The sequence below is a fragment of the Chenopodium album genome, chromosome 8 (assembly GCF_948465745.1).
Source record: "Chenopodium album chromosome 8, dcCheAlbu1.1, whole genome shotgun sequence".
Classification (NCBI taxonomy): domain Eukaryota; kingdom Viridiplantae; phylum Streptophyta; class Magnoliopsida; order Caryophyllales; family Amaranthaceae; genus Chenopodium; species Chenopodium album.
This window is the reverse complement of record NC_137841.1, coordinates 74,892,556-74,907,830: the sequence shown is the minus strand read 5'-3', so window position 1 is coordinate 74,907,830 and position 15,275 is coordinate 74,892,556. Positions and strand designations below refer to the sequence as shown.

General features: G+C 35.9%; 1 pseudogene; it reads left to right on the top strand.

Moving 5' to 3' along the window:
- Positions 1-1,705: 1,705 nt before the first annotated feature.
- On the top strand, positions 1,706-4,552 carry LOC145556699 (putative serine/threonine-protein kinase-like protein CCR3 pseudogene; annotated as a pseudogene).
- Positions 4,553-15,275: the final 10,723 nt, after the last annotated feature.

Sequence of the window (15,275 nt, the reverse complement as noted above, 5' to 3'; positions counted from 1 at the left end):
TGGGTTAAATTATTTCGTGTCGGGTTAGGAACGGGCCGGGTTGAATTCAGGTCAGGTTAGTAACAAGTCGGGTTAAATTTGGGTTTTGACGGGTTAAAACGGGTTTGGGTCAAATTCGGTTCAAGTCGGGTTTGGTTCAAGTCATCAATTTACGGGTTACATTCGGGAAGGGTAATCCCCAGGTTAGTTCATTTCGGGTTCGGGTCTCACATACTCGGGTCAACTTAGGTTTAGAGTTGGTTTCAGGTCAGGTCAGGTTCACCGTTTTTTCGGGTTTAGATAGGTCGGTTAATAATCAGGTTTGAGTCGGTATTTCGTGTCGGGTCAACTTTTGACAAGTCTAGGAATGACCGCGTGTTCGATTCACCACAACAACAATTGAAAGGGGACTAGAATTTAAGCATCCAAAACTGATCCTCGAATTCAAATTAGTCCAAATTAAAGGGTGAATTGAGTGAAATAATAATAATAATAATAATAATAATAATAATAATAATAATAATAAAGCCATAAAAGGCTGAAAAAATAGTTATGAAATTGTAGCATGTAATATGCGAGAGAAATAATTCCAACTTTATACAAAACCGAGTGCATACTGCATACATGTAGACCACACATGCAAAGTACTAATGAGTTAAATAGTGTTGTCTAGTCTCCAAAAGTGGATGCCATATCCATAATCGAATCAATATTTTCACATCTGTATAAGTGTATAAGCTACAGTCATACACGGTGATACTTAGTGTTTTGGAGCATTATTATTACAGTATTATTTTAAATTTATGTTCACATCCAATATAAAGTAACAATAAAATGTGTAAAAGTTACACTTAAACGCACAAAAGTTACCCTGACATATATAAGTGTTATTTATGCTTCATTGATAAGTTTGACAAAAGTGACACTAAATTTGACAAAAGTGACACTAAATTTGACAAAAGTATACCCGATATACAGTAAATTACTGAAAACTGGGTGTATACAAAAGTTTTCCATTTATTTTAAGATAAGATGAAGGTTCCTACTAAATCGACGCCTCTCACAAGTTAAATCAACCCAACTCCGTGGATAAACTTATTTTGGAGCATTATACATTAGTACATTACGAAATAGAAATGTATGATGTCAATTTATTTATTTTGTTTAAGTATATGGGGTAATCTTCAAGATTTAAGATTAAATTATAGCTGAGAGTGAAAGATCACTCAAGTACTTAAAAGCTCCTATTTTGATTTGAGGTTTTCCTTAGGATCAATTCAATATTTTGGATAATCGTGCATTGACATCATGACTTGGGTGCATATTAATACTACGTATGTATACCAAAATAAAGTTATTAAATGGTGGGACATATCTCTTAACCCTAAAGACTATGGGTCTGTTCACATTTACTTAATTTCTGTTCAGTTCAGCTCATAAATTCTCTCTCTCATAAAATATTCATTTTAGTTCAGTTCAGCACAGCTCAGCTCAAATCAGTTTAGTTCAGTAAATATGAACAGACCCTATATATAACATTACCCTTTACTAATTATGGAATATTGTACTTGTATAAGAGAGTAAAAATTACTTAATTGTACTCCTTATTTAAATACGGAATAAACTAAAATCCAAATGAAAAAACAGTCGTCACTAGTCAACCCACATTTATTTCCTCACTTCCTAATTCTCTTTTAACGGCAAAAAAAAAAATACTCGTACTGTATTAAATTCCCTCCTAAAATCCCAAAAAATAAAAAAAAAAACAAAAAACCCCAAAAATTAAAATAAAAATTCCATCTTTCTTGTTTCAAGGTTCTCTGTTTTTCCGTTCATATTTCTCTGTTTCTTCTTCTTCCTCCAATGAAGAAACCACAAATTTCCCAACCCCAAATCTTAAATTCTCCTTCAATTAATCCCACTTTATGACGACGATCAAATACCCACAAATTTCTGCCATTTTTTTCTCTCTCTTCTTTCTCTCTCTACCCACCATTCTCCATGGCCTCGGCTCCGGCTCAACTCTCGCTATCTCCTCCGCATCTTCCACCGTTTGCGGCATAGTTTCCGGCGAAATCAACCGCCGAATAGAGTGTTTCAGTAACGGTCAGTTAATTTTAATTCAACCAAATATTTCTTACGCCGCCATTGCAGGTGGTGGGAGCTTTTTCTGTGGACTTAGATCTGGAGGAACAAGCTTACTGTGTTGGGATACAACTACTATCACTGTAAATTCATCTACATTTAACCCCAAAAGAATTTATTACAGTAGTTCTTCACCGTTGAAAGAGATTTCAGTTGGGGATTCTCAGGTTTGTGGGGTAATTAATGGGACAAATGAGGTAAAATGTTGGAGAGGAATGATGGGTTCGGGTCAAAACCCATCTGGGGTTGGTGGGTTTGGGTCGATTTCATCTGGGTTTGGTTTTTCTTGTGGGATTTTGATGAATAATAGCAGGGTTAGATGTTGGGGTAGTAATGAAACCCTAGCTTCTGAAATTGAAAATCAATTTGGGGGTTTTTCTATGGTTAGTTTAACAGCTGGTGGGCAACATGTTTGTGGGTTTAATTCATCTGGGTATTTGGTTTGTGTTGGTAGGAATTCAGATGGGCAATTAGATTATCCATTTGATTTGAATGAATCTTCTGGGTTGTCAAATTTGGCACTTGGATCAGATTATAGTTGTGCAATTAGGAGATTGAATGGTACAGTTGTTTGTTGGGGTAAAAATGGTTCATATTCAAGTAATTTGATTCAAGGGGTTGATTTTGAGTTTTTGGTAGGTGGGTTGAATTTTGTTTGTGGTTTAATTACTAGGAATTCTTCAATTATGTGTTGGGGTCCTGGATGGAATGGTAACAATGCTTCTTTGGGAATTGAACTTCCTTTGCCAAAGATTTTACCTGGACCTTGTGTTCAATCTGATTGTGATCAATGTGGTGTTTATCCTGAATCTGAGTCTCTTTGTTTTGGTTCTGGTAATATATGCAATTCTTGTACTGTTCCATTATCAGTGGCGCCGGTTCCGGCACCGCCACCTCGGGTATTGCCACCTTCGTCGTCACCATCGACGTCGAAGGGGTTGAGAAGAGGTCTTTTGGTGTTTGCCATTGTTGGGGCAGTAGGTGGGTTTGCTGGGTTATGTACTATTGTTTATTGCTTGTATACTGGTGTTTGTTTTGGGAGGAAGAAGATTCATAATTCGGTACAACCAACGATTACTCGAGGGGGTTCGAGTAATGCTCGAACCTCTAGCAATAGTCCTCCTTCGAGGTCCTTGACTATTTCGAGGTCCTTGACTATTAGGCGTCAAGGGTCTCTAGCATTTAGGCGGCAAAGGAGTGGAACATCTTCCACTAAACACGCCGATAGGGCAGAGGAGTTCACCTTCCAAGAGCTAGCTGATGCTACTGGCTATTTCTCTTTGGAGAATAAGATTGGTGCTGGTAGTTTTGGTGTGGTTTATAGGGGTAAATTAGTGGATGGTAGGGAAGTGGCAATCAAGAGAGGAGAAACAGGACCGCGAACAAAGAAGTACCATGAGAAGGAGAGTGCATTTGAATCGGAATTAGCATTCTTGTCTAGGGTACACCATAAGCATTTGGTCAGACTTGTTGGATATTGTGAAGAGCGCGATGAAAGGCTATTGGTTTATGAGTTCATGAAGAATGGGGCACTTTATGATCATTTGCATGATAAGAAGAATGTTGAGAAAGGTAATAGTGTTATTAATGCCTGGAAGATCAGGATTAATATCGCTTTAGATGCTGCTCGTGGTATAGAATACCTTCACACTTATGCAGTCCCGCCTATAATTCATCGTGACATTAAGTCTTCAAACATTCTGCTAGATTCTGATTGGATTGCTAGAGTATCTGATTTTGGATTGTCTTTGTTAGGTCCTGAATCTGATCAGGATTTCAGGCCAACTAAAGCAGCCGGGACTGTTGGGTATATTGATCCCGAGTACTATGGGTTGAATGTGTTAACAGCAAAGAGTGATGTTTACGGTCTTGGTGTTGTATTGCTTGAGCTTCTAACAGGAAAGAAAGCAATATTCAAGGATAACAGTAGTGATGGAGATCCGACTAGTGTGGTGGATTTCGCTGTACCAGCAATTTTGGCCGGTGAATTAGTGAAAGTTTTGGACCCGAGAGTTGGACTGCCTGAATCTAATGAATCAGACGCGGTTGAGCTTGTTGCTTTTACTGCATTACATTGTGTGAATTTGGAGGGAAAAGATAGACCTACAATGACCGATGTTGTATCCAATTTGGAGCGAGCTCTAACCCTTTGTGATGATAGTCATGGTAGTATTTCTAGTGGCGGAATATTATCAATTGGATCAGATTGAAAAAAATTCAAGCAAAATTGATTGTTTTTTTGACATTCTTTTTCAGCTTTTCCTTCATTTTGTAGTGATCATTTTTCATGATTATACATGTTTATTGAATGTATATACTTCATTATTAGACACAGTAGGTGTAGAGTAGGAAAACATGATTTGTTTCATCCCTGGAAAATTATTGTAATTTTCTTGAAATGAAAGTGTAAATTTGAATTTTCTTTGTCCTTCACTTTTTCCCCTTTAGGCGAGAATGAGCTGGCACTAGACGAGGCCGTGCCACGTCACACCTAAGTTATGAAGGAAAACTTCACAGACTTTTTAAAGCGAACACCAAAGTTAGCTAACCAATCTACATACTTGGCGTCCTTTTTCCCTTATGGCACGATGCATGAACTTGGATCATTCAATCAAAATCATTAGGAGGAAGACCCTAAATTAAGATTAGAAAATCTTGTGGAACTCTTGAAAAGGATGTTATACCAGGAGACTTTGGCAATTACCATACGTCCATACTCATTATTTTTCATTTTAAAATAAGAAACGGTCCAAAGAGACGTCGGTCATAGTCCGAGTCTTTGATTTTTCAAGTCACAATATACTGTACCGGCAAAGGAATGGCGTTTTCTTAAATTAAATTATGATGATTTTATAATGACATGCAAGTTCATGCAACATTATTGAAAAGTTGCTTCATTTTCTTCTAGATACGCCATCACAAATTCACAATTCATGAGCTTGAAAAAATGAAAAGCTTCTGGGGTGTGTTTTGTCATGAGTAGCATAGAGATCCTATTAGGAAAAATCACATAATCATAATTTTGTTTTGTTATTAAGAAGTAAATTCAAAGAATAATGTAGTTGAGATTTTTGTAGGAAATTCAGCTCCCGTCTGTCTCTTTTGAGCTTAAGATTCTTAAATACAATATGCGACTGATATAAAATATTCCGAGAAATCTACTTGATTTAAGGTGACTCCATCTGTCCACGAAATATCATTATAGGAAGTCTATACACTACTCCATAACATTTTACTATCAACGTCCCCACATAAACGAACACATGTATAGAACATTATAACCATAATAGATTATGACATTTTAATTAATACTCCGTATATGAAAACAAGAGCCACAAATTCAGTAGATAAGATAAGATTCAAGTAATTACCATAAAAATTTCCATATTATGAAACCAATATTTTTGGCGTTGAATTTGGTCAAATGGGCGGGCCTATGATTGTTGAGTCTGAACAAGATTATATACAACTGCTGTTGTCCCACAGTAGCTTAAATGTTCATGTATACATAATATTAACATGCCCATACAACCAAACAGTACCCACCACCTTATTATATAATTTTAGCAATTTTATTAAATTAGTCGGTGCCTCTGCTTTTATTTCTAATTTTTATTCTAATTATTATATCTTATTAAAATAATAACATCAAATGCATATGTTTAAATTTAAAAAAAAAATGAATGTATATTTGGTGAAGTTGTGGATTTGGCCGGTGATCTAAATCTACCTCTCTGTTGATGAGTTGCTTTGTGTACTTTTTTTTTTTTTGTGTACATTGTCTACATCTTTCGTCAAGTTTGAACCTTAATTGCTTTAGAGTTCTTGCCATTTGTGCTTTTCTTTTCTTTTTTTTTTTTTTTTTTGACAAGAAGAGAAAAGATTTCATTAATGAAAGATAGCCAAACGGCACTTACAAACAATTCCGAGGAAATCTAAAATTCCAATACAAATACAATTCACCTTAGAACTAGATACATTGCAGATTTGATCAACGATCGTCTTTATAAAAATCTTCATCTGAAGCAATACAATCTGTGAGGTAGCACTAATTCGGCTTGAGATCCACATATGAATAGCTGTTTGGGTGAAAAAACTCATATGGCCTTCTAGACACTTTTGGAGATTGTGAAACCCTAAACCTTCAAACTTTGACAGACGAACAAATAAATAAATTAAACCTAACAGTAGATCAAACTCCATCATAAAGATGTGATCTTTTATTGAAAGCAAATAAAAAGTTTTTTTGGGGCTTACCATCGGTAAAAATACCGATGGAAGCCCCTACAAAAATTTACAATTGAGATCAGAAGAAAAGAGATGGAAGAGAAAGAGAGAGAAGGAGAAGATTGAAGGAAAACCTTCAAAAAAAAAAAATCTAGCAATGGAGGTTAGAAAAACCCTCCCAAGGGAGAAACCCTAGAGGGAACCAAAAAACCCTCCCAAGGAGAAAATCTAGAGGGAACAGATTACTTTTCTAAACACAAAGTTAGGAATAAATTTGTCTTGAATATTTAGTAAGTGTCTTTTCTACACCAATAAAGGTAGCAATATTACACATAATTCTATCTATCTACCGAAATATTAAATAATTTTAGCGATTAAAAACAAACACCATAATTTGCCATCTCTACCATATGGCTAATGTTACTCATATATTGACGAGCTCTCCTCATTAGTTTGGTAGGTAAAGTTACGAAACATTCCATATACTTCTCCATCGTAATATATTAGCAACAACTAAATTAAACTAGAACCATTCTACCCGTATTATATTAGCATCTACGTAATATAACTTAATTTTGGTAAAAGAAATGCTCATTAAGACTTATTCTCATGATCTCATCCCCCCAAAAATGAACTCATCATAACTTATACTTCGTATTTTGGATAATATAGTTTATAATTAATGTTTCTCAATACGTTAATATCATGCTTATATTCATAATGTTGCTTCCTCTCATTTTGGGTACCACATATTTTATTTAGTGCTTTGTGAATGAAGATAGCTGTATACAAATTAATTCAACAATCAACATCTCTCATTTTCATTGATATGCTTATATACTGTATTACATTACACTACTTCACACCAAGTTGCAAATTTTTATATTTGCATATTTATAGTTCGTATATATTGCTAAGATTTGCATCAATGCTAAGACGCGTTTAAATTATACTTGTCCTCTTTATTCCTTTTTTTGGTTGAGGGATGGAATTTACATCTTCACAAACAAAATGAACATGCATTTAATTTTGACATGATGATACAGACCAATCTATATCTATACTAGTCTATATCTATATGACTATATCTATACTAGTCTATACTAGTCTATACTAGTCTATATCTATACTAGTATTTAAAAACAAAAACCATCAACCCTATAATGCCACATATACATTTCATTTTTTTTTTTCTCCAATGCCACATGTCACCTTATTTAATCTTTCTTTTTTTTTAATATCTTTTCTCATATGAAAAAAAAAACTTTAATTCAATACATATATGAATGATTGAATGTTGTTTGGTTCACTTTCCTCCGGTTTAATTTCTACTACAATTACATTCAATTTTCACCTCTTCTTCTCCTCTATAAACTATTCATTTGCCAATATAAATATATTAAAAAATAATTATTTATATAGTATACCAATAAATAAACCGTGCGTTGCACGGGCAAGGCTAGTTCTGTTTTAACAAAATAACCGTAATTATTTCATTCTTGATTTAAATCACACGCACACATTATCGTTTAAATGTTATTGTGCACCCAGTACACGCAAGATGAGCCAGAAAACAAAACGGACAATTAACACAAGTGGAAAGTTCAAGACGGCTCTTCTAGTTCTAGCTATAACAAGTTATAAAAACAAACATCTTTGACTACCAAATGTTATTCAGATGTTATATGGTAGGGCTGCTATGGTTTTATTTCCAATCAATTATTGACTCCTTTATTCATTCCTTTTTTGACCGGACCTCCTCTCATACTGCAAAGGTTCTTACCTACCTCTCATACATGATACATGTAAAGCTGACAATTCGGGTAAACAGGTCGAGTTTGGGTTGTGTAAGAGTGGGTTGGGTCAACTCGGGTTGGGTCAATTTAAATTAATTCCATAACCTATGCGGGTCGGGTTTGGGTTGGGTCATGCTTGAGTCGGGTCATACTTCTTATCAAGTTTGGGTCGGGTTTAGGTCGGGTTAATAACAAGTCGAGTTACATTCGGGTAGGGTGAACAATAGGTCGGGTTTAATTCGGGTTAAAACGGGTTAGGGTAATTCTCGAGTTCGAGTCGAGTTCGGTTCAAGTCAATAATTTGCAGGTTAGAATCAGGTTGGGTCATTCTTGGGTTTGAGTCGGGTTCGGTTCAAGTCAATAATTTGCGGGTTATAATCAGGTCGGGTCATTTTAAAGTCGGGTCATTCTCGGGTTCAAGTCGGGTTTGGTTCAAGTCAATAATTTGCGAATTATAATCAGGTTGGATCATTTCCAAGTCGGGTCATTCTCGGATTCAAGTCGGGTTATGTTCAAATCAATAATTTGCAGGTTACAATCAGGTTGGGTCATTTAATTTCCAAATCAGGTCATACTCGGGTTCAACTAACTATAAATAGATAATTATCATTTTTATCAAGCTAATTATTTCCTTTGACTATAATATATAAGGCAATATATTAGGGAACTATAGTCTATAATTTAGGAAGATAATTATCTCCTTTGACCATACAACAAATATATACTATATTTAACACTTAAATTTGAGCATGATGCTCCTTTCTTTTGTTGGCCTGGACCGACTTGATCTCCCAAGACAAATTGCTTTGATCAACAATAAGAAGGTGGTCTAAATCGCATTTAAAGTGATTTGAAATCGGGTCAGAAATAATTTGGGTTGAATTTAGAACGGGTCAATAACAAGTCGTGTTATTTCGAGTGGGGTTAATAACATGTCGGGTTGAATTTTTGAGTTGGGTAAGTAATAGGTATGGTAAAATTCGGGTCGGGTCAATAACACGTCGGGTTGAATTTGGGTCAGGTCAATAACAAGTCGGGCTGATTTCGGGTCAGGTTTGCAACAGGTTGGGTTAAATTCGGGTCGGGTTAGGAACGGGTTAGGTTGAATTCAGGTCAGGTTAGTAACAAAACAGGTTAAATTTCGGGTTTGACGGGTTAAAACGGGTTTTGGTCAATTTCGATTCAAGTCGATTTCGGTGCAAGTTAATTAAATTGGCCGTTGTAAACCGGTTAATTGGTCGTTTAAAAGCAAATTGAATGGTTCGACAAACCCAATTGGACTCCTGGAGAGTATTAGGGACCATGGTAAACATTTCGGCAATTTTTATTTCAAGGCGAAAAAAGTCAAAATTTTCCAAAATTGAAGGCTAATATCCACGTTTTTTGAGAAATTTTGGAGGTTTCGGGGCCCGGTGTCGAAAAGGCTTGAGATTTTAGAGGATATATCTCGATGTCATATAATGCCGTTTGGAACCAAATATAATCATTATATGTTGTCAGAAATGTTTGTGGTAGGCTTTTGTTAATGTAATCGGTGCACGTTGTAAACCGGTAAATTGGCCGTTTAAAGGAAAATTCGACTGTTCCAATCACCCAATTGGACTCTCGGAGGGTATTACGAACCATAGTAAACATTTCGAAAATTTTTATTTCCGGGCGAAAAAAGTCCAAAAATTCCAAAATTGAAGACTAATATCCATGTTTTTTAAGAAATTTTGGAGGTTTCGGGACCCGGTGTCGAAAAGGCTTGAGATTTTAGGGGATACTTCTCGAAGTCATATAATGCTGTTTGGAACCATATATAATCATTATATGTTGTCAAAAATGTTCGTGATAGGCTTGAGTTAATTAAATCGGTGCAAGTTGTAAACCGGTAAATTGGTCGTTTAAAGGCAAATTAGATGATTCCAATCACCCAATTGGACTCTCGGAGGGTATTAGGAACCATGGTAAACATTTCGGCAATTTTTATTTTCGGGCAAAAAAAGTCAAAAAATTCCAAAATTGAAGGCTAATATCCACGCTTTTTGAGAAATTTTGGAAGTTTCGGGGCCCTGTGTAGGAAAAGCTTGAGATTTTAGGAGATACATCTCGAAGTCATATAATGCCGTTTGAAACCATATATGATCATTATATGTTGTCATAAATGTTCGTTGTAGGCTTGAATTAATGTAATCGGTGCAAGTTCTAAACCGATAGATTGGCCGTTCAAAGGCAAATTTGATAGTTCCAATCACACAATTGAACCCTCGGAGGGTATTAGGAACCATAGTAAATATTTTGACAATTTTTATTTTCGAGCGAAAAAAGTCAAAAAATTCCAAAATTGAAGGCTAATATCCACGCTTTCTGAGAAATTTTGGAGGTTTCGTGGCCCGGTGTCAGAAAGGCTTGAGATTTTAAGGGATACATCTCAAAGTCATATAATACCGTTTGGAACCATATATGATCATTATATGTTGTCATAAATGTTCATGGTAGGCTTGAGTTAATGTAATAGGTGCAAGTTGTAAACCGGTTTATTAGCCGTTTATAGGGAAATTGGACGGTTTCAATCACCTAATTGGACTCTTGGAGGGTATTAGGAACCATGGTAAACATTTCGACAATTTTTATTTCCGGGCAAAAAAAGTCAAAAAAATTCCAAAATTGAAGGCTAATATCTACGCTTTTAGAGAGATTTTATTTGGAGGTTCCGGGGCCCAGTGTCGGAAAGACTTTAGATTTTAGGGGACACATCTCGAAGTCATATAATGCCGTTTAGAACCATATATGATCATTATATGTTGTCATAAATTTTCGTGGTAAGCTTGAGTTAATGTAATCGGTGCAAGTTGTAAACCGGTTGATTGACCGTTTAAAGGCAAATTGGACGTTTCCAATCACCTAATTGGACTCTCGGAGGGTAAACATGGTAAACATTTCGGCAATTTTTATTTTCGGGCGAAAAAAGTCAAAAAAATTCCAAAATTGAATGCTAATATCCACGCTTTTTGAGAAATTTTGGAGGTTTCGTGGCCCGGTGTCGGAAAAGCTAGAGATTTTAGGGGATACATATCGAAGTCATATAATGCCGTTTGGAACCATATATGATCATTATATGTTGTCATAAATGTTCGTGGTAGGCTTAATTGAGTTAATTTAATCGGTGCAAGTTGTAAACCAGTAGATTGGCCGTTCAAAGGCAAAATGGATGGTTCCAATCACCCAATTGGACTCTCGGAGAGTATTAGGAACCATGGTAAACATTTCGAAAATTTTATTTTCGAGCGAAAAAAGTTTAAAAAATTCAAAATTGAAGGCTAATATCAACGCTTTTTGAGAAATTTTGGTGGTTTCGGGGCCCGATGTCGAAAAACCTTGTGATTTTAGGGGATATATCTCGATGTCATATAATGCCGTTTGGAGCCATATATAATCACTATATGTTGTCAGAAATGTTCGTGGTAGGCTTGAGTTAATGAAATCGGTGCAAATTGTAAATCGGTAAATTGGTTGTTTAAAGGCAAATTGGATGGTTCCAATAACCCAATTGGACTCTCAGAGGGTAGTAAGAACCATGGTAAACATTTCGGTAATTTTTATTTCCGGACGAAAAAAGTCAAAAAATTCCAAAATTGTAGGCTAATATCCACGTTTTTTGAGAAATTTTGAATGTTTCGGGACCCGGTGTTGAAAAGGCTTGAGATTTTAAGGGATATATCTCGATGTCATATAATGCTGTTTGGAACCATATATAATCATTATATGTGGTCAGAAATGTTCGTGGTAGGCTCGAGTTAATGAAATCGGTGCAAGTTGTAAACCGGTGGATTGGCGTTTAAAGCCAAATTGGATGGTTCTAAACTTCCAATCACCCAATTGGACTCTCGGAGGGTATTAGGAAACATGGTAAAAATTTCGGAAATTTTTATTTTCGGGCTACAAAAGTCGAAAAAAATCCAATATTGACGGCTAATATCCACGTTTTTTGAGAAATTTTGGAGGTTTCGGGGCTCGGTGTCGGAAAGGCTTGAGATTTTAGGGGATATATCTCGAAGTCATATAATGTCGTTTGGAACCATATATGATCATTATATGTTGTCATAAATGTTCGTGGTAGGCTTGAGTTAATGTATTTGGTGCAAGTTGTAAATCGGTAAATTGGCCGTTTAAAGGCAAATTAGACAGTTCCAATCACCCAATTGGACTCTCGGAGGGTATTAGGAACCATGGTTAACATTTCGCCAATTTTTATTTCCGGGCGAAAAAAGTCAAAAAATTCCAAAATTGAAGGCTAATATTAGGGCTGGCAAACGGATCAGGTCGGGTCGGGTTCGTGTTCGGGTCAGTTAAAATTCGGGTCAAGGACCCCTAACCTGAACCTGATCCATTTAACTTTTCGGGTCAAAAAGTTCAACCCTAACCTGATTTTTTCGGGTTCGGGTCAACCCGAATCTGACCTGATTTTTTTGGTCATTGATTTTTCGATTTTGAATTACCTCAAAATTTCAGATCTAACATTTCCCATTTCAGTTTTTTGTATTAACATCTTAATTTTATAGAGAAAATCATTGATAAAATAATCAAATTGATACCATCAACAAATTAAAAGTGTAGATATATAAGCTACAATAAGTTAGTAACCAAATTTAATTACAATACACTAGAGCTAAAATAAAATGGATCTCCAAGATCAATGATTTGCAGAAATATTTTTTAGTTATTGGTCACTTGATGGTCGTCCTGCTTGCGGCTTGCTGATGCGAGATCGGTCAAGCGAAAGTGAAGCAACGAAGGCTGGTGAAGCTAATTAAAGAGAGAGCGACGACGCGACGGTGATGGAGAAACGACGAACAAGAATTAATGAGTGGGGGTTAAACACCACCAAGAATGAGAGTAATGAGAAAGAAAGGGATGAAGAGAGAGAAAGTGGAAGTAAGAGTGAAAGAGGCAGAGACTAGAAATCTAGAATAATCAATAATTTATACTTAGGGTTAGGAAAATTTGGGCTGGGCTAGTGTAGTTAAACGGCAGGGAGACTCATTTAGGATTTTAGGGTGTTACTTCTATTAGGTGGGTTTGGTAATTTTTTACTCTTTTTTTTTTTTTTTTTTTTTTTGGATTATCTGATTTTTTTCGGGTTAAGTGGGTCATTTTCGGGTTGAAATTTTCAACCTTAACCTAACCCATTTAATTTCAGGTCGGGTTCGTGTTGACCCATTTAAGTTTTCGGGTCGAAAATCTCAACCCTAACCCGCTATTTTCGGGTCGGGTTCGGGTCGGGTTATCGGGTCGGGTCATCTTTTGCCACCCCTAGCTAATATCAACGTTTTTTGAGAAATTTTGGAGGTTTCGGGGCCCATTGTCAAAATGGCTTGAGATTTTGAGGATACTTCTCGAATTGAAATTATGTCGTTTGGAACCATATATAATCATTATATGTTGTCAAAAATGTTCGTGGTAGGCTTGAGTTAATGAAATCGGTGCAAGTTGTAAACCGGTAAATTGGCCGTTTAAAGGCAAATTGGATGGTTTCAATCACCCAATTGGACTCTCGTAGGGTAATAGGAACCATGGTAAACATTTCAGTAATTTTTATTTCCGGGCGAAAAAAGTCAAAAAAATTCAAAAATTGAAGGCTAATTTCCATGCTTTTTGAGAAATTTTGGAGGTTTCGGGGCACGGTGTCGAAAAGGCTTGAGATTTTAGGGGATATCTCGATGTCATATAATGCCGTTTGGAACCATATATAATCGTTATATGATGTCAGAAATGTTCGTGGTAGGCTTGATTTAATGAAATCGGTGCAAGTTGTAAACCGGTAAATTGGTTGTTTAAAGGCAAATTAGATGGTTCCAATGACCCAATTGGACTCTCGGAGGGTAGTAGGAACCATGGTAAACATTTCGGTAATTTTTTTTTTCGGGCAAAAAAAGTCAAAAAATTCAAAAATTGAAGGCTAATATCCACGTTTTTTGAGAAATTTTGGAGGTTTCGGGGCACGGTGTCGGAAAGGCTTAAATTTTAGGCGATACATCTCGAAGTCATATAATGCCCTTTGGAACCATATATGATTATTATATGTTGTCATAAATGTTCGTGGTAAGCTTGAGTTAATGTAATCGGTGCAAGTTGTAAACCGATTGATTGGTTGTTTAAAGGAAAATTGGACGGTTCCAATCACCCAATTGGACTCTCGGAGGGTATTAGGAGCCATCGTAAACATTTTAACAATTTTTATTTCCGGGTGAAAAAAGTCAAAAAATTCCAAAATTGAAGGCTAATATCCACGCTTTTAGAGAAATTATGGAGTTTTCGGGGCCTGGTGTCGAAAATGCATGAGATTTTAAGGGATATATCTCGATGTCATATAATGCTTTTTGGTACCATATATAATCATTATATGTTGTTAGAAATGTTCGTGGTAGGTTCGAGTTGATGAAATCGGTGCAAGTTGTAAACCGGTAGATTGGTCGTTTAAAGGCAAATTGGATGGTTCAAATCACCCAATTGGACTCTCGGAGGATATTTGGAACCATGGTAAACATTTCGGCAATTTTTATTCTTGGGGTAAAAAAGTCAAAAAAAATCCAAAATTGAAGGCTAATATCCACTATTTTTGAGAAATTTTGGAGGTTTCGTGGCCCGGTGTCGGAAAGGCTTGAGATTTTAGGGGATATATCTCGAAGTCATATAATGCCGTTTGGAACCATATATGATCATTATATGTTGTCATAAATGTTCGTGGTAGGCTTGAGTTAATGTAATCGATGCAAGTTGTAAATCGGTAAATTAGCCGTTTAAAGACAAATTGGACGGTTCCAATCACCCAATTGGAATCTCGGAGGGTATTAGGAACCATGGTTAACATTTCGCCAATTTTTATTTTCGGGCGAAAAAAGTCAAAAAATTCTAAAGTTGAAGGCTAGTATACACGTTTTTTGAGAAATTTTGGAGGTTTCAGGGCCCATTGTCGAAAAGGCTTGAGATTTTAGAGGATACTTCTCAAAGTCATATTATTCCGTTTGGAACCATATATAATCATTATATGTTGTCAAAAATGTTCGTGGTAGACTTGAGTTAATGAAATTGGTGTAAGTTGTAAACCGGTAAATCGGCTGTTTAAAGGCAAATTGAATGGTTTCA